The sequence below is a fragment of the Schistocerca nitens genome, chromosome 6 (assembly GCF_023898315.1).
Source record: "Schistocerca nitens isolate TAMUIC-IGC-003100 chromosome 6, iqSchNite1.1, whole genome shotgun sequence".
Classification (NCBI taxonomy): Eukaryota; Metazoa; Arthropoda; class Insecta; order Orthoptera; family Acrididae; genus Schistocerca; species Schistocerca nitens.
Genome location: NC_064619.1, coordinates 458,629,022 through 458,652,370, shown reverse-complemented (window position 1 = coordinate 458,652,370; position 23,349 = coordinate 458,629,022).

Below are 23,349 nucleotides of genomic sequence, written 5' to 3'. Positions count from 1 at the left end.
TCACGCCCCACGTGTTGAGCAATTCGGCGGTACGTCCACCCGGCCTCCCGCATGCCCACTATACGCCCTCGCTCAAAGTCCGTCAACTGCACATACGGTTCACGTCCACGCTGTCGCGGCATGCTACCAGTGTTAAAGACTGCGATGGAGCTCCGTATGCCACGGCAAACTGGCTGACACTGACGGCGGCGGTGCACAAATGCTGCGCAGCTAGCGCCATTCGACGGCCAACACCGCGGTTCCTGGTGTGTCCGCTGTGCCGTGCGTGTGATCATTGCTTGTACAGCCCTCTCGCAGTGTCCGGAGCAAGTATGGTGGGTCTGACACACCGGTGTCAATGTGTTCCTTTTTCCATTTCCAGGAGTGTATATATTGAGAGGCCAATGTCAAAATAACCAGACTCGTGAACAGGGGTCGACAAGAGGTTTGTGAACTTAAACCACTTATTGTCCGAACCGCCCGTTTCTGAGCCAAAAATATCATTTTAGAATGGGAAGAGTTATCCCAAAATAGAATACCATACGACATAAGCGAATGAAAATAATCAACGTAGACTAATTTTCGTGTCGAACGATTACTCACCTCTGGTACCGTTCGGAAAGTAAAAATGGCAGTATTAAGTCTTTGAACAAGATCCTGAACGTGGGCTCTCCACGACAGCTTACTATCTATCCTGTTTCCTGTAGTAGTGTTCTCGACAAAGGAAAATGGATCGTGCATATTTCCCGTGAAACTGCACAAAACACATTACATTTTGGAATCTCTCTCATGTTGTACAACTTCATGTGGCTTTTCCGTACCCCATTTTCTCAAATTACGACGGTTCACTTTCCATTTAAGTGGAATGTTGCCTCATTACTGAACACTAAGGGTGGAAGAAAACTGTCATCCTCCATCTTGCCAAGAATGAAATTACAGAACTCCACACGTTGTTGTTTTTCACCTTCACGAAGAGTTTGCGGTAGCTGAATTTTCTTATGGATTTCGGGGGCATGTGGAGCTGTCGAGCTGCAGGGCGAAAGGATATATGTGGACTACTGGTGAAACTTCTGCGGATGCTTTCGACGTCTGTGTCAGACACTCGGGGACGACCCGGCGATTTGCATTTACACAAACAACCTGTTTCTTTAAATTGTTCATAATGGTTCAAATGGCTCTGAGCACTATGGGACTTAACATCTGTGGTCATCAGTCCCCTAGAACTTAGAACTACTTAAATCTAGCTAACCTAAGGACATCACACACATCCATGCCCGAGGCAGGATTCGAACCTGCGACCGTCGTGGTCACTCGTTTCCAGACTGAAGCGCCTAGAACCGCACGGCCACACCGGCCGGCTTAAATTGTTCATGCCATCGTCTAATACTCTGTGATGTAGGAGGATCCACACCATACCTGGTACGAGAATCAGGCTGAACAGTTATTACTGACCTGCAGTGCGCGAAACGTAGAACACAAAACTTCTTCTGTTGTTCCGTCACCAATTTTACTAGGACTGAAGTGGGTGCAAACTGCTGCTACTTTGCGAGAACCATGTAAAACTCGAGAGTTCTTTCTTTCCAACAGTACGTTGTTCACAAACGTATCTCAAATAATTGTTTAAGTTTTTTAAATCGGATGATTATTTTTGATAATCGCTGTATATTTTTGTTGCAGGGACGGTTTTCACAAACTTTCTACTATAATTAAGGAACAACCTCAGACAAGCTGGAAGAATGGACATGGAAGGTACACCCAGCACAGATTCCACAGATAACAGTTTTGGGTTTAACGTCCTCGATTTCTCTACGCGCCAAATTAAAGTAAATAAATGCCACATTTTGACGATTACGGCGAGGAGAGAGGCAAACGTCTAAAATAAGTACTCTAATTTGACACAACAGGAATACCGAGAATATCATTATCTGAACAGAAATTCGAGATGTTAATACAGATAACAAATCACATTGCGATACTAAAGCAAACATCCGTACGACAACTTAATCCGGTAGATGCTTCGTGCTTCGATGCTTCATTGCAACTCTCATTATAACATCCACGATATATATATATATATATATATATATATATATATATATATATATATATATATATATATACTCCTGGAAATGGAAAAAAGAACACATTGACACCGGTGTGTCAGACCCACCATACTTGCTCCGGACACTGCGAGAGCGCTGTACAAGCAATGATCACACGCACGGCACAGCGGACACACCAGGAACCGCGGTGTTGGCCGTCGAATGGCGCTAGCTGCGCAGCATTTGTGCACCGCCGCCGTCAGTGTCAGCCAGTTTGCCGTGGCATACGGAGCTCCATCGCAGTCTTTAACACTGGTAGCATGCCGCGACAGCGTGGACGTGAACCGTATGTGCAGTTGACGGACTTTGAGCGAGGGCGTATAGTGGGCATGCGGGAGGCCGGGTGGACGTACCGCCGAATTGCTCAACACGTGGGGCGTGAGGTCTCCACAGTACATCGATGTTGTCGCCAGTGGTCGGCGGAAGGTGCACGTGCCCGTCGACCTGGGACCGGACCGCAGCGACGCACGGATGCACGCCAAGACCGTAGGATCCTACGCAGTGCCGTAGGGGACCGCACCGCCACTTCCCAGCAAATTAGGGACACTGTTGCTCCTGGGGTATCGGCGAGGACCATTCCCAACCGTCTCCATGAAGCCGGGCTACGGTCCCGCACACCGTTAGGCCGTCTTGCGCTCACGCCCCAACATCGTGCAGCCCGCCTCCAGTGGTGTCGCGACAGGCGTGAATGGTGGGACGAATGGAGACGTGTCGTCTTCAGCGATGAGAGTCGCTTCTGCCTTGGTGCCAATGATGGTCGTATGCGTGTTTGGCGCCGTGCAGGTGAGCGCCACAATCAGGACTGCATACGACCGAGGCACACAGGGCCAACACCCGGCATCATGGTGTGGGGAGCGATCTCCTACACTGGCCGTACACCACTGGTGATCGTCGAGGGGACACTGAATAGTGCACGGTACATCCAAACCGTCATCGTACCCATCGTTCTACCATTCCTAGACCGGCAAGGGAACTTGCTGTTCCAACAGGACAATGCACGTCCGCATGTATCCCGTGCCACCCAACGTGCTCTAGAAGGTGTAAGTCAACTACCCTGGCCAGCAAGATCTCCGGATCTGTCCCCCATTGAGCATGTTTGGGACTGGATGAAGCGTCGTCTCACGCGGTCTGCACGTCCAGCACGAACGCTGGTCCAACTGAGGCGCCAGGTGGAAATGGCATGGCAAGCCGTTCCACAGGACTACATTCAGCATCTCTACGATCGTCTCCATGGGAGAATAGCAGCCTGCATTGCTGCGAAAGGTGGATATACACTGTACTAGTGCCGACATTGTGCATGCTCTGTTGCCTGTGTCTATGTGCCTGTGGTTCTGTCAGTGTGATCATGTGATGTATCTGACCCCAGGAATGTGTCAATAAAGTTTCCCCTTCCTGGGACAATGAATTCACGGTGTTCTTATTTCAATTTCCAGGAGTGTATATATATATTACGAGTGGAATATGAACGTGTGGATGATATTCATTCAATTACGTAATTATTTCTTAAAAAGATGATAATTATGTAAAACAGAGACAATATTTGTCTCACATTCTTTGTTAATCTATGCCATTCTTTTCATTTGTTTTGTACCCTTTTGTCGTCTTCTTCTGATGTACACTCTTTGACATAAAACTTGACCGGCGGCCGGCCGCTTCAGAGGCTAAGTCCGCGCCGATCGCGACATGGGACAAAAAAACTGGCCAACTCGCTAATTCTCTAAGTCCGGTTATCTGCACAATCTGGCAACACTGTAGACTGCGGCACTACCTGGAGGAAAACTTGTCCCATGATAGAGAAACTCTAGGCTGATTACGCCTGTGGTCTAGCGGTAGCGTGCGTTGTTTCTGTTCATAATGTCAGTGGATCCAGAGCAGCCGGCATAAAATATTTTTATAGCCTCTTCTGTCTGAATGCTGAAGACGTGAATGTAATGGTAGCGCAGATTCAATCTATTTCGCTTTGTGACACACCGATATCAAAATTTTATCCAGTAACGATTTTGCGGCAGATTTCCTGCAGACTGTCCTCCTCTGGACGCCGTATGCGGCAAAGCTCCGGGATCCATTTGCTGGCTACTGGCAGCGGCCGTGGCGACAGCAGCGGCGCTGCACTCCCCCGTTCTTTATCGAAAGCGCCTGCTACCGCTCATCGCTTTTGATGATTTAAAACGCTTTATTATTAAATGTTGCTCCACAGGAAATTTCTACAATTTCCATTCACGCTCAAAAGCAACGGAGACAGACGCCCTGATTAGTAGGCGGGTATTATATTACATTAATCGGCAAGAGCTGAGTATGGCCCGAAATTAATTTTATAGACTGGGACGAAATTAAACCACCTCACTACATTCGATGAATTTATAAATGCTTCATACCTCGTTTCTTTTCCTTTCAAACTCAATTATTTGTGCAACTTTGGTCAATGTTTGGATGTTTTCGTTAAGCCAGAGTGAGCGTCTGTAGTGTAAAGTGTATTACAGTTCTTGTTTCATTCCTTATGGTAAGTCTATGCGATAAACTGTGTGAATACCTTGCAATGCATGCTCTGTAGCAGTGCAGGAACACTGCACATTTGGAGTTCCATGTATGGGTTCATGAAGTATTTATTGTTGATCGGAAGTGATAGTTAAGGTCATCAGATTTAAACCAGAAAAATTTGTCGTTTTGAAGGTTTCAGAGAACGGAAAGGAATTGCTAACGCCGGTGTTATAAAACGTCTACAGTTAAATGCTATTGCAAAAATTTAGAAGAAGGGAACTACATTAATGAACATGTGCACTTCATAAACAACCTTCTGACATGTTAGACCTATATGACGAACAAAGCTCAAATTTATATCGTTGACAGTCGGTTTGAATCTTTTCAGGGTCTATTTTACAGTGAAGCACCTTGGAATTTGCAAAGCAGAAATCCATGATATTAACTTAATTTACTAAGTCGAAATCGGACGAAGATTGATGTTTAAAGGCATTCTTCAGATTTCGCATAAGAGATTTTTACTAGCAGTTTGTAACTCCATTAATTAAAATGGAAAATAGAAGGTTGTAGTCAGCGGCTTCTACCGTGATTCGAACTGCTATGTCTTATAGTACAAGCACTGCAACGCAAAAGGGAACCTCTGAGCTAACGACACACTGGCGGCCAGAGGCGGAATATAGTCACTGCGATGTTGCCTGAGCCTCAAAACGCAACCTTAAACACACGAACAGAGGAGGTGGAGATTACTGTTTTAACGTCCCGTCGACAACGATGTCATTAGAGACGGGGCACAAGCTCGGATTAGGGAAGGATGGGGAAGGAAATCGGCCGTGCCCTTCCTAAGGAACCATCCCGGCATTTGCCTGAAGCGATTTAGGGAAATCATTGAAAACCTAAATCAGGATGGCCGGGCGCGGGATTGCACCGTCGTCCTCCCGAATGCACACACAAACAGGTGTTACTTATGTGAAGAACGCCGTTCTTGGAGTCCAGAAATTAAATATACTTTCTAATTGTGTCATCTTGCAGTGGATTATATCGTACGAGTCTTCGATGTGGAAAACGAATGTCAAGTGAATTTAGCGAGGTAACGCCGACCTACACCCGGAAGTAAATGCACTATCAGAGTGTTGACAAATACTTGCTACGACGCTGCCATTTCTAGGCTCTCTGACGAGGCAGCTCTTCAGCGAAATGCTTGCCGTGATTCTCCGATACGGTTCTTCAGAGTGGAGACGCGCGCGCACGTTTGGTTTTTATGCGGCGTTCTCCCCTGATGGTTTCTGACGTCGCCTTGTGGGCTATGTATACATATGAGATATTCAATTATCATTAATCCAGAATGATACAAGTTGCAGCTTCCGGCGTGGAAGAAGGCTGTTGACGCCGACATTATATCATTTCAACGTAGGGAAAGCAAAACGGATCATTCAATGTTTCTCATTCAACATAAAGCATATGAGATAATTTTCCCTAACGTTCATAATCATCTAAAAATACAAACGAGACATAGAATGTCATGATTACCACGAGAATGAAGAAATATGTTGGTAAGGATGGAAGCAAGAAGAGACGCAGTCAACAAATATTCTATTCCTCATGGCATTCATTTCATTTGACACGTAAGAAGAGGTAAAGCGGGAATTTACTTTCGTTAACACGAAAGATATGCCGCACATATTGATAACGAGGAAGTCTGCGTCTTCATACGTTTCCTCCTTGAAATCTGTATGCTCTATTATATACTAAGTAGCCCGATCATTGTTTCAGTAATGTTACCCTCTTGTTTGACCCCGTAACGATGAACAGATTCCAAATGCATGTCTCCCTTCCTGGGTTGTTTTTCTTGTTTTATTGCTTGGAATTCCTGAAGCAGACCACTGTGCCTTCCCCCCTCGTGGGTTAGGTCTCAAAACTAAACCGCTTTGTATCCAATGGCATAATTTATTCAGACAGCATCAGCATAAGACTATCAAACAAAGCCTTCCATTTACAGTTGCAGCACTCTAACCAGCACTGACCAAAGTGTAATCCACCGTCATGGTCCTAAATTACCAGCTGTCTGCTACTGTGGCAAAGTCCGTACTACACTGTCGATTCCGCAGCACCATTTTATCTGGTAACACTGTGTAGTTGCACAGTTGTGCTACCAGGTCTGTCCTCACACTGTCAACTTTATGTATCTCACTTCTCCTGTAGCGTAGATCACGAGGAGCCGAAGTAAATGAGTGTATTCTGCATGACGTAACATTCAGTATTCCCTTCTTTCATAGCCACTCTTCATGTGCATCGATACCAAATAGGAATGCGAAAACTCTTGCGAGTGAGAGAATGACAATAACAATCGTAACAAGAACAAGCAAATAATGAATGATGTTTATTCCAACGCAGAACGAGAATGGCTTTAAATACACTCCTGGAAATGGAAAAAAGAACACATTGACACCGGTGTGTCAGACCCACCATACTTGCTCCGGACACTGCAAGAGGGCTGTACAAGCAATGATCACACGCACGGCACAGCGGACACACCAGGAACCGCGGTGTTGGCCGTCGAATGGCGCTAGCTGCGCAGCATTTGTGCACCGCCGCCGTCGGTGTCAGCCAGTTTGCCGTGGCATACGGAGCTCCATCGCAGTCTTTAACACTGGTAGCATGCCGCGACAGCGTGGACGTGAACCGTATGTGCAGTTGACGGACTTTGAGCGAGGGCGTATAGTGGGCATGCGGGAGGCCGGGTGGACGTACCGCCGAATTGCTCAACACGTGGGGCGTGAGGTCTCCACAGTACATCGATGTTGTTGCCAGTGGTCGGCGGAAGGTGCACGTGCCCGTCGACCTGGGACTGGACCGCAGCGACGCACGGATGCACGCCAAGACCGTAGGATCCTACGCAGTGCCGTAGGGGACCGCACCGCCACTTCCCAGCAAATTAGGGACACTGTTGCTCCTGGGGTATCGGCGAGGACCATTCGCAACCGTCTCCATGAAGCTGGGCTACGGTCCCGCACACCGTTAGGCCGTCTTCCGCTCACGCCCCAACATCGTGCAGCCCGCCTCCAGTGGTGTCGCGACAGGCGTGAATGGAGGGACGAATGGAGACGTGTCGTCTTCAGCGATGAGAGTCACATCTGCCTTGGTGCCAATGATGGTCGTATGCGTGTTTGGCGCCGTGCAGGTGAGCGCCACAATCAGGACTGCATACGACCGAGGCACACAGGGCCAACACCCGGCATCATGGTGTGGGGAGCGATCTCCTACACTGGCCGTACACCACTGGTGATCGTCGAGGGGACACTGAATAGTGCACGGTACATCCAAACCGTCATCGAACCCATCGTTCTATCATTCCTAGACCGGCAAGGGAACTTGCTGTTCCAACAGGACAATGCACGTCCGCATGAATCCCGTGCCACCCAACGTGCTCTAGAAGGTGTAAGTCAACTACCCTGGCCAGCAAGATCTCCGGATCTGTCCCCCATTGAGCATGTTTGGGACTGGATGAAGCGTCGTCTCACGCGGTCTGCACGTCCAGCACGAACGCTGGTCCAACTGAGGCGCCAGGTGGAAATGGCATGGCAAGCCGTTCCACAGGACTACATCCAGCATCTCTACGATCGTCTCCATGGGAGAATAGCAGCCTGCATTGCTGCGAAAGGTGGATATACACTGTACTAGTGCCGACATTGTGCATGCTCTGTTGCCTGTGTCTATGTGCCTGTGGTTCTGTCAGTGTGATCATGTGATGTATCTGACCCCAGGAATGTGTCAATAAAGTTTCCCCTTCCTGGGACAATGAATTCACGGTGTTCTTATTTCAATTTCCAGGAGTGTATAAAAATCTGTATCTATATCTATATCCATATCTATTGATCTTTGAGTTGGCACAATGCAAATATATTCTTAGCATTTAGTTTCTGAATTTAGTTCTGGATGTTTGCAGAGAAAAGGAAAAGTCGGTACTTCTCGCTAGTGTAATATAATGTGAACCAGCAACTACCCTTTCCTTAGAACACGACTCAAGCAGGTCCTCAAGTAGGTAGCAAGGCACTGCTGCATTCTGTTCCCTGACATTGCTCTGATGACGGTTAATGCTGATAGTTCCGATTACGAAATACAAAACGTATTGCAGGTTAGTTCCTAGGATAGTAACATTAAATTTGCGTTGTAGACGGCACATGAACGTGACGACTATCCATATTACTCATCAATATAAAAAGACAATATTTTGGGAATTTAGCAGGATTACTCAAAATGAATTCTGAAATTGGGTGACTGACTGCACAGGTGCTAAACGTCGTCAAGAGTATACGATGTCCTAATCGCATTAGGAATATGAAGATCGTCTTCGACAGCTCGCAACTTTCACATTGCTATCTCCACCCTACTCCAGACAGCCCTCGGTGGAGTTGCACTACGTTGCCGATGTTATGGAAGGCCTTCAAACCGACAACAGACCACATATTGAAAAATACAACCGAATTCTCTTGCAGCGTAAGCTTATTGTAACTAATCTAAAAATTATTGGAGAGGAACATTGTCCTATTCAAAAAAAGTAAAATATTACACACTGTTGACGTCAAACGGACATTATCTATGTCCTGTCTTGTGTCCTACTCATCTATAATATCAAGTGTACTATGAAAATGATTATATATAATGGATGATAGGGTAATGCATTGTTACCAGATGGTGGGGGCCGGCCGGTGTGGCCGTGCGGTTCTAGGCGCTTCAGTCTGGAACCGCGTGACCGCTACGGTCGCAGGTTCGAATCCTGCCTCGGGCATGGATGTGAGTGATGTCCTTAGGTTAGTTAGGTTTACGTAGTTCTAAGTTCTATGGGACTGATGGCCTTAGAAGTTAAGTCCCATAGTGCTCAGAGCCATTTAAATGGCTATCGGTTCATCAAATAAAATAAAATTTTCTAATGTAAGTAAGCTTACTGGCGACTGTATTTCTGTTTACCATGACTTCCGCTGTGTCATATCCCAACGTAAACCTGCTCTGCCCAGTTGGTAATGAAGGAACGTGATGTTTAATGCGGATTCTGGATTATAACGTCTTTCTCTTGAGGTTACCAGAGGTAAAATAAATCTGTTTGTCCCTCTTAAAAGTAAATGCCTGAACCCACGCATTGCACCTGTGATAGCTCGTTCCACCATACCATTGTGGCCACATTACCCAGCCCCAAGAGTGTGCTGTAACGGATGATGTGCTTAGCTTACAAAATTAGTCACGGTGGAAAAAATGCGAGTCTATTAAATGGTCAAGTAGAAGCAAGCTTCTGACGCAGAGATTATGCTATTCTCATGTCAGCAGGATGTAAAGACTCTTCTAGGCATCATAGGCTGGATGTGAAGTCATTTTGATATTTCACAAATTCAGCAAATTTCTTAGTTCGAGAAAATCCACTGTGAAGTGTGAAGTTGCCGGATAATTCGATTATTACTGTTATTATTAATATCATTTTATTCATAGCGCTGCTGTAACACAAGTGCTTGAACATCATTTAATGCCTTTTCGTCACTATAGATGTAGTTTCCCAAGAACAGGTTCTTTCCCTGTCTACGGAATCCTTTTCATGTTAATATCAAACACCAGCAATTACTCGTAGATTACTTTAAAACTAAAGTAATTGACGAAGACGTTACTTGGTAACAAAAACGCACTGCCTTTCTTCATTTACTTTCGCCTAGAAATGGCTATCGAGTACTGACAAACCAAAAGGCAAGAGATCTTACTGCCTTCCAATATACGTTGCTGTTAGTTCTTCCACATGATTTGGTCGACATGACCTGTTTCAAGTTGTGTATGACAGACAGTGTTTTAGAAAATCTATTGTTTCCCTTTGAAATAAACAGAAGTATTTTCATTCTAAGCTGTCCAAGTACAAAATTTTCGCAATATTAGTTCAAATTTAATATTCGCTTCTATAATGTAGGAAAGTATTTCACAGTCGCAAAACTCGCATCCGAAACGTTGACCTTACACTTAGTCGCTGACCATAAATTCTAGCTCAGAGTGACACCAGTTTAAATAACCTAATGTAGCGAAGACTGTTTGCCAGTGCTCTTTCTCACCGGAAAATACGCAATTCACTCATTTGGCCCATAAGTACACTGTAACAGTAATTTCTGTGTGAAATTTGTCAGTAAGCTTTTGCCTTCCAACCGGCAAAATACGGCAGAGTACGGCCGGTAAACAATTCACAAACCACGATTTAGTGCCAATAAGACGATTTCTTTAAACATTGTCGAAGCTGAGGGAATTTATTTTCTGCTTAAATCGTCTTAAGCAGCAACGTTCACAGATATCTCAAATAGGAAAAAGCTGAATATCCAGGTACGAAGGTTGTAAAACAAACTTCCCACAGTTTGTGTCAGGTTGATCTTTTCGTCTGATAACACTGCTTAAGTATTTTGTCTAAGAGGTATTACAAGTAGTATCCCTGTAGCTGTGGGAATCATTGGTTGAAAACGAGTTTAACACCAATGGGTACAGTGCTGCTAAATTTTCACAATTATTATCAACCTAAGTCTGAGTTCATCCACAAACTGAGGCGTATTTATAATATTGGAGCTAGACTGTGTATCCTTGTCTTTCTTGAGTGGTCATTGGAAGGCGTTTACACACACGTATACAATACTATGAACACTTCGAACGCTATGGCTAACGTTGCTCTCATAAACGACTTTTTTTTAAATTCTTCTTGGTCTTCAGCGTGCAATATGTGTTGTAGATACAGTCTCAGACCAAAAAATTGACCGCCGAGTCGTTCACGTAAGGTGGACAATACAGTCGTGCTCCTCTCACAATTCTATGTCGGGCAATATGCTCGATCTAGCAACATGTAGACTGCGGCACTTCCCAGAGGAAGTCTTGACTCCAGTCTTAGTACATTACTCTTGACTACGACCGTAGTCTTGAGGGAAAACGCGAGACCAGCTAATATGATGTTGTAGATTCGCTTGAATTACACTCATAGCTTCAGCACCGAGAGGAAAGGGGCGATAAAAATTTTGTCGATATGTGCTTTCGGTCGCCAGACGTCATATTAGCTGGTCTCGCGCTTTACCTGAAGACTACGGTCGTGTTCCAGCAGCGGTATGAATAAAATGTTAGTAATAATAACAGTAATAATCGAATTATCCGGCAACTTCACACTTCACAGTGGATTTTCTCGAACTAAGAAATTTGCTGAATTTGTGAAAAATCAAAATAGCTTCACATCCAGTCTATGATGCCTAGAAGAGTCTTTACATCCTGCTGACATTAGAATAGCATAATCTCTGCGTCAGAAGCTTGCTTCTACTTGACCATTTAATAGACTCGCATTTTTTCCACCGTGACTAATTTTGTAAGCTAAGCACATCATCCGTTACAGCACACTCTTGGGGCTGGGTAATGTGGCCACAATGGTATGGTGGAACGAGCTATCACAGGTGCAATGCGTGGGTTCAGGCATTTACTTTTAAGAGGGACAAACAGATTTATTTTACCTCTGGTAACCTCAAGAGAAAGACGTTATAATCCAGAATCCGCATTAAACATCACGTTCCTTGACATCTTGGGTTGTCGGGTGTTCTGCCGGATATCAGCGTCGTACTTGCACGATATTTCGGTCACGTAGCTCGTAATCTTCATCAGGTGCGACAGTCTCAGGTCGCACCTGATGAAGGTTACGAGCTACGTGACCGAAATATCGTGCAAGTACGACGCTGATATCCGGCAAAAAACCCGACAACCCAAGATGTCATTAGATCGCCGGGAAAGCCTGAAGAGTTACATCACGTTCCTTCATTACCAACTGGGCAGAGCCGGTTTACGTTGGGATATGACACAGCGGAAGTCATGGTAAACAGAAATGCAGTCGCCAGTAAGCTTACTTACATTAGAAAATTTTATTTTATTTGATGAACCGATAGCCATTTAAAGGGACAGGGCTCTTATTTTACTTGTACTTGATTAAACTAGAGACGTTTAAAAATTTGGTGCTGGACTGTGATTCGAATTCGTATCTCCTCTTTCGAGGATCTGAATCTCTCGGAACAGTATAGTTCAGTCATTTCGTTCCTTTTCCCAAGACTGCAATCTTCTCTAGGTCTCCTCCAAAGGTAAGTATGTGGGTCTGAAACCTGATCCAGTACAAAAATATTCATAATTTCATTTCTAGCTTTATCAAGTGCACACCCACCTGCTAGCGAAAATTAACGCGCAATTTCAATGTCTGTTCATGTGTTTCCAACAATCGCAACAGGTGTCGTTATTTCTGGTCAAACACGCACACATCTTACTGTTCATGAGTAAGCAACTGATACTTGAGCTATATTCCTGGATGCGCGGTAGATGTGCAGTTCGATTGTCGCTTAGGCACAAAAGTTTGTATCCTTATTGTAGATTCAGACACCTAGCGGCTCGTAAGAAAAACCGATACGTAACATTTGATTTTTCTTAGTTAACAATTGGATTACGTGTTGGGTTCGTATCTCCGTCACAGAACTTCACATCATGCACTTCATCTTTAAATGCATGCACACTTTGTTACTTCAGAATGGAGGTATATCAGACATCTTTCGTGGTTAGATAACAGGGACGAAAGGGTCTTGATAGGAGTCACGGTTTATTACAAACATTGTCGTTTTTTATTTTCAAGTTTAGATTTGGTTACTGGTATTGGCCAAAATTTCGGTAATTCATGACTATTCATGGCTAATCATCAATATGATGTGATTAGATTAGATTAGATTACATTAGATTAACTCTTGTTCCATAGATCATGAATACGACATTTCGTAATGATGTGGAACGTGTCATTTTAATGAAAGATTTCTTTAAATACCATGATTCAATTTCTTTATAACAATTTTTTACACTCTCTCTCAATGCTTTTTATTTATCTCTCTCTCTCTCTCTCTCTCTCTCACACACACACACACACACAAACACACACACACACACACACACACACACACATTCTTTTTTATTTTTATTTGTATGTTGTGCTCTACTACCGGCGAGGCACGAAAACGCCTGTGAATGACTTTCTTACTTTTGAGTACACTTACGAAAGAAATATAAAAACAACAATGAGAGTTACTGATTTATGATGCTCAGTTTGCAGTCAGTTCTGAGTATTATTAGTAACTACGCTCCAGTCCCTAAACCTAGTTACAGAAAGCGAATCAGACGCATTACGTATTCCAGGCCGTAGCAGCCGCGACGTGGAGACACCAGCTATGGTCACTTCCCAGACCGCTGTAGGATCACATCGGTTCGTCTTCTTCCTGCTGGTACTGTAACTGAGATTTGGCAACAAGGCAACGTATGTTTGGCAACTCTGTGATCGACGAGTTACTTCCTGGTGTGCACGGAATTAAGCCTCAAAGTTCACTTGATTTTACCTGTCATTTCCATTGAATAATCTGAGTTATTATCGCTTGAAGGGTAACAAAAGATTGAAAATTTACGGTTTTCAGCCCAGGAAAGTCGTTGCAGGTGGAAACCGCAACTAATCTCGACCTTCAAATAGCGGTTTACGAGTTCTAGTTACTATTGCCCTCGTAATAGGAAGCTAAGACCCGTACCTTCTCGCCAGCTCTGTGGTAACGTGCTGACCTGTGAAAAAGCGTCTGTTACGGTTCGCAGTTCCAGTCTCACTGACTGTAACGTTTTTATCCCTTCTGTGAAAGAGCTACAAGCAGTCAGATCAAACATCAATAAGGAAATCGCAAGAAAATGCTTTCAGCTCATAGTGCAATGTTGAAAAACTTACAATGCTGCACAACAGGTAAGGCCTCTTTCCGCTGCTGACAAGCGAATTTTGGGTTTCTAGGAATACGTAACTATATTTATGAAATGCCACATTTGCATACCTCTTGAGTATGACACAGCATACCAATTAAACACAGACCCAATCAAAATCTAAGTGAGTAGTATTTTACTAATTCGTGTCGATAGAGGCATGCTTGTGTACAGATACTTTCGTCGTAAGGTTATCATGGTTAGTTTTATTTCATTTCTTATAATACAGTGCACAATTTTCGTAAGGTTTCCTTTAGTGTTGTTAAAACAATAGTAAACATGAGAGAGAAATTAATCATCAACGATATATGCGAATTCTCTGATGTTACCTATGACAGTCTGACAATGCACATGCAGTTTATTGATTACATGCATGTAGAAAACTTGTTCTGAGTTAAAGCTGTCAAACCAAGTTTGAAGAAGAATAAAATATCACTACCACACGACGGCTAATGTAGAAAATACTTTTCTGACATATTATGGCACGATGCGCTCTCCCTGCACATCTTCGAGATGCATCTGCTGCCTGCTGTCTATTAAACCTGAATAGAACAAAATGTCACAGTAGTTAGCCCTTTTTCCACATGCGACTACTTTGGGTTGAGAAGTGAAGGGAATTATGTTCAAAGTTCCATTAGATTGATACCTTCAGCAGAGAGCAGAATTGCGCTTTAAAAAATGTAGCAGTGAATGTATTCGAACTCGCGACGTCTTATCTATGCTACAAGCTGACACGTAGCTACAGCAGCTCCAGAGCTCGGCAACTATTCCTCCAGAACTTTTGGATTCCACAGGACTGTGAGATTATGCATATGGCCAGGTCTTAACTTCTGAGAGACAAACAGTTACAGCTTTTCTTTTGGACTGAACGACGTTTTCTAGTAACAGATAGCGCAATAGAATAGCTCAAGTGGAAAGGAACACTTCCTATTTAAACTTCTGCATCCTACACTGTTGGCAGTTGTGTGTAGGTGGCAGTTACGTGATTTTATTTCTGTGATTACAAAATAGTCGAATGTATGCACTGGGTAGCCGAGGCAGCTAGTTCATGGTGATTCGGTCAACCAAGTAAATGAATTTACTGAACATGTTGCAAATTACTACAGGGAGCCTGTGTGTCAGAATTCTCATCCAGTGTGGCGCAACTGCTTTACGATAGAGAAATGAGTCGCAGAGAAGAGTATTTCGTGGTCTGTTGGACGGATGGTAGGTTGTTATACCTATGGTCTGGGTTCGATTCCCACTTCCGTCAATGATTTTAGATAGGGAGAGACAGATTCCATTCTCTTCTGGCTACACCAAGTGAAGGAGATATAATGGCTGCGTGGTCTGAAAATTCACATTAAAGATGATATTCCTTCTTTATCAAGTAGACGGTAGGTTGAACCACAATAAAGTCTGGAGTGGCGACATGTAGAAACTCTATCACCAGTAACCTTTCTTATACTAGTTATTTATTTCAAGTGACGACACAAACGCTATGTATGGTCACAGGACACTTATTCCATCTTTTATTTGAGCTTCTGTATGTCGATAAAATTGGTTCTAAACTGGGAATGCAACTCAGACCGCCCTTAACGCGGAATTTGATCCCTTCGTGGTAATACAGCTCGGCTACAATTTGTTGTTTGTTCAAAACTGCAGATTCCTCAACACCTCCACATATTACGCGTGAATGGGATCGAATCCTGGCCCGGCACTAAAGATTTAATTACGTATTATCAAGCTCTATCATGAGAACACCTATCTGCTGGTGGATAATAATTTTGATTTTTAATGTATTTTCATTCGTTGTCAACACTAACGATATCTGACGTTTTTAACTCCCAGTGAGACACAGAACTATTTGCGAGATGACTGTAAGTTCAAGATGCTATTCTGAGCAGCTGGTGGAGAAACATTCGGTAGCTGACGTCTCTTTGTGTGTAGTCAACAACGATATGTGTGGGGCTCTATTCCCAGTGAGCGCTGAACTCTTCGTCATATTATTTCAGTTCGTCGTGTCATTTAATGTTCATACATATTCTCAACTAGCTGCTCGTGAATAACTTTAATTTTTAATGTCATTTTGTGTTAAATAGTTCAAATGGTTCAAATGGCTCTGAGCACTATGGGACTTAACTTCTAAGGTCATCAGTCCCATAGAACTTAGAACTACTTAAACCTAACTAACCTAAGTACATCACTCACATCCATGCCCGAGGCAGGATTCGAACCTGCGACCGTAGCGGTCACGCGGTTCCAGACTGAAGCGCCTAGAACCGCACGGCCACACCGGCCGGCCCCCACCATCTGGTAACAATGCATTACCCTATCATCCATTATATATAATCATTTTCATAGTACACTTGATATTATAGATGAGTAGGACACAAGACAGGACATAGATAATGTCCGTTTGACGTCAACAGTGTGTAATATTTTACTTTTTTTTAATAGGACAATGTTCCTCTCCAATAATTTTTAGATTAGTTACAATAAGCTTACGCTGCAAGAGAATTCGGTTGTATTTTTCAATATGTGGTCTGTTGTCGGTTTGAAGGCCTTCCATAACATCGGCAACGTAGTGCAACTCCACCGAGGGCTGTCTGGAGTAGGGTGGAGATAGCAATGTGAAAGTTGCGAGCTGTCGAAAACGATCTTCATATTCCTAATGCGATTAGGACATCGTATACTCTTGACGACGTTTAGCACCTGTGCAGTCAGTCACCCAATTTCAGAATTCATTTTGAGTAATCCTGCTAAATTCCCAAAATATTGTCTTTTTATATTGATGAGTAATATGGATAGTCGTCACGTTCATGTGCCGTCTACAACGCAAATTTAATGTTACTATCCTAGGAACTAACCTGCAATACGTTTTGTATTTCGTAATCGGAACTATCAGCATTAACCGTCATCAGAGCAATGTCAGGGAACAGAATGCAGCAGTGCCTTGCTACCTACTTGAGGACCTGCTTCAGTAGTGTTCTAAGGAAAGGGTAGTTGCTGGTTCACATTATATTACACTAGCGAGAAGTACCGACTTTTCCTTTTCTCTGCAAACATCCAGAACTAAATTCAGTAACTAAATGCTAAGAATATATTTGCATTGTGCCAACTCAAAGATCAATAGATATGGATATAGATATAGATACAGATTTTTATATTTAAAGCCATTCTCGTTCTGCGTTGGAATAAACATCATTCATTATTTGCTTGTTCTTGTTACGATTGTTATTGTCATTCTCTCACTCGCAAGAGTTTTCGCATTCCTATTTGATATCGATGCACATGAAGAGTGGCTATGAAAGAAGGGAATACTGAATGTTACGTCATGCAGAATACACTCATTTACTTCGGCTCCTCGTGATCTACGCTACAGGAGAAGTGAGATACATAAAGTTGACAGTGTGAGGACAGACCTGGTAGCACAACTGTGCAACTACACAGTGTTACCAGATAAAATGGTGCTGCGGAATCGACAGTGTAGTACGGACTTTGCCACAGTAGCAGACAGCTGGTAATTTAGGACCATGACGGTGGATTACACTTTGGTCAGTGCTGGTTAGAGTGCTGCAACTGTAAATGGAAGGCTTTGTTTGATAGTCTTATGCTGATGCTGTCTGAATAAATTATGCCATTGGATACAAAGCGGTTTAGTTTTGAGACCTAACCCACGAGGGGGGAAGGCACAGTGGTCTGCTTCAGGAATTCCAAGCAATAAAACAAGAAAAACAACCCAGGAAGGGAGACATGCATTTGGAATCTGTTCATCGTTACGGGGTCAAACAAGAGGGTAACATTACTGAAACAATGATCGGGCTACTTAGTATATAATAGAGCATACAGATTTCAAGGAGGAAACGTATGAAGACGCAGACTTCCTCGTTATCAATATGTGCGGCATATCTTTCGTGTTAACGAAAGTAAATTCCCGCTTTACCTCTTCTTACGTGTCAAATGAAATGAATGCCATGAGGAATAGAATATTTGTTGACTGCGTCTCTTCTTGCTTCCATCCTTACCAACATATTTCTTCATTCTCGTGGTAATCATGACATTCTATGTCTCGTTTGTATTTTTAGATGATTATGAACGTTAGGGAAAATTATCTCATATGCTTTATGTTGAATGAGAAACATTGAATGATCCGTTTTGCTTTCCCTACGTTGAAATGATATAATGTCGGCGTCAACAGCCTTCTTCCACGCCGGAAGCTGCAACTTGTATCATTCTGGATTAATGATAATTGAATATCTCATATGTATACATAGCCCACAAGGCGACGTCAGAAACCATCAGGGGAGAACGCCGCATAAAAACCAAACGTGCGCGCGCGTCTCCACTCTGAAGAACCGTATCGGAGAATCACGGCAAGCATTTCGCTGAAGAGCTGCCTCGTCAGAGAGCCTAGAAATGGCAGCGTCGTAGCAAGTATTTGTCAACACTCTGATAGTGCATTTACTTCCGGGTGTAGGTCGGCGTTACCTCGCTAAATTCACTTGACATTCGTTTTCCACATCGAAGACTCGTACGATATAATCCACTGCAAGATGACACAATTAGAAAGTATATTTAATTTCTGGACTCCAAGAACGGCGTTCTTCACATAAGTAACACCTGTTTGTGTGTGCATTCGGGAGGACGACGGTGCAATCCCGCGCCCGGCCATCCTGATTTAGGTTTTCAATGATTTCCCTAAATCGCTTCAGGCAAATGCCGGGATGGTTCCTTAGGAAGGGCACGGCCGATTTCCTTCCCCATCCTTCCCTAATCCGAGCTTGTGCCCCGTCTCTAATGACATCGTTGTCGACGGGACGTTAAAACAGTAATCTCCACCTCCTCTGTTCGTGTGTTTAAGGTTGCGTTTTGAGGCTCAGGCAACATCGCAGTGACTATATTCCGCCTCTGGCCGCCAGTGTGTCGTTAGCTCAGAGGTTCCCTTTTGCGTTGCAGTGCTTGTACTATAAGACATAGCAGTTCGAATCACGGTAGAAGCCGCTGACTACAACCTTCTATTTTCCATTTTAATTAATGGAGTTACAAACTGCTAGTAAAAATCTCTTATGCGAAATCTGAAGAATGCCTTTAAACATCAATCTTCGTCCGATTTCGACTTAGTAAATTAAGTTAATATCATGGATTTCTGCTTTGCAAATTCCAAGGTGCTTCACTGTAAAATAGACCCTGAAAAGATTCAAACCGACTGTCAACGATATAAATTTGAGCTTTGTTCGTCATATAGGTCTAACATGTCAGAAGGTTGTTTATGAAGTGCACATGTTCATTAATGTAGTTCCCTTCTTCTAAATTTTTGCAATAGCATTTAACTGTAGACGTTTTATAACACCGGCGTTAGCAATTCCTTTCCGTTCTCTGAAACCTTCAAAACGACAAATTTTTCTGGTTTAAATCTGATGACCTTAACTATCACTTCCGATCAACAATAAATACTTCATGAACCCATACATGGAACTCCAAATGTGCAGTGTTCCTGCACTGCTACAGAGCATGCATTGCAAGGTATTCACACAGTTTATCGCATAGACTTACCATAAGGAATGAAACAAGAACTGTAATACACTTTACACTACAGACGCTCACTCTGGCTTAACGAAAACATCCAAACATTGACCAAAGTTGCACAAATAATTGAGTTTGAAAGGAAAAGAAACGAGGTATGAAGCATTTATAAATTCATCGAATGTAGTGAGGTGGTTTAATTTCGTCCCAGTCTATAAAATTAATTTCGGGCCATACTCAGCTCTTGCCGATTAATGTAATATAATACCCGCCTACTAATCAGGGCGTCTGTCTCCGTTGCTTTTGAGCGTGAATGGAAATTGTAGAAATTTCCTGTGGAGCAACATTTAATAATAAAGCGTTTTAAATCATCAAAAGCGATGAGCGGTAGCAGGCGCTTTCGATAAAGAACGGGGGAGTGCAGCGCCGCTGCTGTCGCCACGGCCGCTGCCAGTAGCCAGCAAATGGATCCCGGAGCTTTGCCGCATACGGCGTCCAGAGGAGGACAGTCTGCAGGAAATCTGCCGCAAAATCGTTACTGGATAAAATTTTGATATCGGTGTGTCACAAAGCGAAATAGATTGAATCTGCGCTACCATTACATTCACGTCTTCAGCATTCAGACAGAAGAGGCTATAAAAATAGTTTATGACAGCTGCTCTCGATCCACTGACATTATGAACAGAAACAACGCACGCTACCGCTAGACCACAGGCGTAATCAGCCTAGAGTTTCTCTATCGTGGGACAAGTTTTCCTCCAGGTAGTGCCGCAGTCTACAGTGTTGCCAGATTGTGCAGATAACCGGACTTGGAGAATTAGCGAGTTGGCCAGTTTTTTTGTCCCATGTCGCGATCGGCGCGGACTTAGCCTCTGAAGCGGCCGGCCGCCGGTCGAGTTTTATGTCAAAGAGTGTACATCGCCGACGCAAGACGCGAATCGATTTGAGGTCTGCTAAATGAAAAACATTTAATGTAAAATTATTGTACTTTTATGTTCATTTTCTGGTAAAAAAATAGAGTCAAATGCGTTAAAACTATTTATGATTAATTATTTTGTAGTAATTGTTTTATCATAGATGCAAGAAGCGCAGCCATTGTTATTTGCGATTATATAGCAACTTCGTCTGTACTTCGAGTTGAAAATAGCATGGGTTTGTGTTAAACTTATTTGCAAAACAATTTAACAATTTTTTTTTATTTGTGGCGTCAATTTAAATGATTATCTATTTATTGGGAAAAGGAAAATCTTAATTAAAAAAGAAATCCTCTATCTTTTGTTGGCCGCCATCTTAACTTTTATTACAGCGGCAAATTTAAATTACCTGAAACTGTAAACAATATTCCGATGTGTAAGAAATAAATGTGCACCGGTGGTACTGAACTCTATTTATAAAAGAAAAAAAATTAATCGAATCAGACTGGATGTCCTAAGAACAGTGCTGATGGTATTTATTGTTGAACAAGATTTCATTGCTGAGGTATGAGGCCAAAATTAAACTACGGACGAATCACGGAGAAAAATATTTTTTGGTAGCATACGTCAGTATTGTGTGCGGGTGGTATTCTGTGGTTCCTTTTCATAATCAATTTGCTAAGAATAATTTAATCCATCGACGACAAAAAAAAATTATAAAAGCTCTGATGTACGATCTGTAATTTTAGTGATATGAACACAGCTTACAGCCGGCCGAAGTGGCCGTGCGGTTAAAGGCGCTGCAGTCTGGAACCGCAAGACCGCTACGGTCGCAGGTTCGAATCCTGCCTCGGGCATGGATGTTTGTGATGTCCTTAGGTTAGTTAGGTTTAACTAGTTCTAAGTTCTAGGGGACTAATGACCTCAGCAGTTGAGTCCCATAGTGCTCAGAGCCATTTGAACCACAGCTTACAGTCAACATTATTACACTACGTCAGGTGGAATTCTTGTGCAATTTGAACAAAATAATTATCCGAGAGAAGTTGTAGTTTGAATAATGCATTATACATGTGTATAATATTGTCAGTAACATTTATAAAATCAGATCAATGCAGTACCATAGAGTATCGTATCATCCATATTCATTGCACTTGTCCATGTTGATGATACACAAAAACTGCCACACCATTCTTCAGAATGAAGTCAGGTAGCGATTAACGAATTTTGCGGTCAATGAACAACAACTACACATATTTTTGATGCACTCGTGTTCTGAGTATCGCAACGCGAAGTTATGCGCAGGAAGTCTCACAGAAACATCAGTGGGGATGGCATCTGCGAGCTGTCACACTCTGCAAAGAGTACAGTGGAAAATACGGAAGCTGGGATAGATGCGACGTCATGTTGCGAACAATCGGATTCCGCTAGCTGATGCCGCATCCCCTGTGTGTAGGCGTGGGGATAACGGGGTCGTCAGTCAGGCGTCAGCCGGAGCGTGACCGGCAGTCGCACGTAACGCGATAACGTCACCGCCACGCGAGGCCGGCGCCGTGTCGCGGCCGCTTTTGTTCTCACACGACTGGCCTGGCCTGCGAATGGGCGATGGCGCTGCTACAGGTGACACACGTGGTGGAACAGAAATCTGCAGGCAGAAAATAGTTGGTAGACAGTAGTGCTTTGTTGTTGTTGTAGTCTTCACTCCAGAGACTGGTTAGTTAATTACTTAAATGATCCACAGATCATTTGAACAATTCTGTTACTGAAATGATGTGGAACTGGTCAGTTTATAGGTATACTCCAACACGGATAATGATTAGTGTTAACATTAAATAAGATATTGTGCCGCCCGGGATTAGCCGAGCGGTCTAAAGCCGTCAGCACACAGACCGTGCCGTCGAACGTCAACGTTGAGCGTGCCGAGTTCAACGTGCTGCTGAATTCTCAGAAACGGTGCGGCTTCTGCATACGGAACGTGGGCCCCAACGTGGTACACGCGATCGCAACGCACTCCGGCGGCTGTTGCGGGAAGTTTCTAGTTCGTAAATCACACTGTTTACTAAACGGGCGCGCGTAAAATCCCCACGTTAGCTCTATTAAATTGCACATTTTCTCCATTGTCCACGAAAAGGAAAGTACCATGTCCAATCAATAACGACACAGGCTTCTAAAACTTCCATTACAATCAGTGCGAAACAAATTTGCAATACTTCTTCACTTAAGATAAACATTATTTCATTATTCCCACATTTTACTAAAACCCCAAGGTCAGTCTTACTTCATCACTGTTCGTACACAGTGGCAGAATCTTTGCAAGACGTGAATTACGAAGCGTAAAAGGAAAGGGAGCAAAATAGCTTCACACAAGTAGTGCAAGACTCCCGAACGTGCTATTCCACGCTATGACGTCAGAAACTCGGCACGCTCAACGCTAAACGTTGGGATTGTACTGAAATGCAGGAGGATCTGCAGCGAATTGACGCATGGTGCAGGGAATGGCAATTGAATCTCAATGTAGACAAGTGTAATGTGCTGCGAATACATAGAAAGATAGTTCCCTTATCATTTAGCTA